Here is a 640-nt window from a genome sequence, read left to right on the forward strand (position 1 = left end):
ATCTTGGTCTTGTGGCCAGCCCTTTTCCAGGGTTCACCCCACCCTGCCACCCCTCGCTGGCCCAGCGTGCCCCCAGAGGGGGGGGGCAGGTTTGTTAAGTCCCACGGTTTGTGCCCTTGTCTCAACGAGTCTCTTTGTTCTTAGGCTTGAGGCAGGGCCTGGTCTTCTGTGGATGGAGAGGGGGCCTGGTCTTCTGTGGATGGAGGGGGGCCAGGTCTTCTGTGGACGGAGGGGGACCAGGTCTTCTGCGGGCTGAGGCCCCCGAAGTCCTCCTGCTCTCTCCCCTGCCTGGGATGAGGCCCTGGGCATTGCCCAGCCAAGGGTGGGGAGTCGGGGTTTCCTGGGTCTGGGGAGCCTTTCCCATCCACTGCTTGGGTTCCCTGAGACTGCAGCTCAGGGCAAATGGGGGGACACGAAGACCCTGACTGACTTAGGTGTACAGCCTGCCTTTCTGAGGAGCAGCCCCAGCAGGTCCCCCAGACCATAGGCCCCCCAGACCATGGGCCCCCCAGACCATGGGCCCCATCCTGAGACCACGGCCCCACCCTGAGACCACGGCCCCCCCAGACCAAGGCCCCCGCAGACCATGGCCCCCCGAGATCATGGCCCCGACCCCCAGACCAAGGCCTCCCCCAGACCA

This window comes from Dipodomys ordii, unplaced genomic scaffold (assembly GCF_000151885.1).
Source record: "Dipodomys ordii isolate 6190 unplaced genomic scaffold, Dord_2.0 Scaffold40, whole genome shotgun sequence".
NCBI classification, from domain to species: Eukaryota; Metazoa; Chordata; class Mammalia; order Rodentia; family Heteromyidae; genus Dipodomys; species Dipodomys ordii.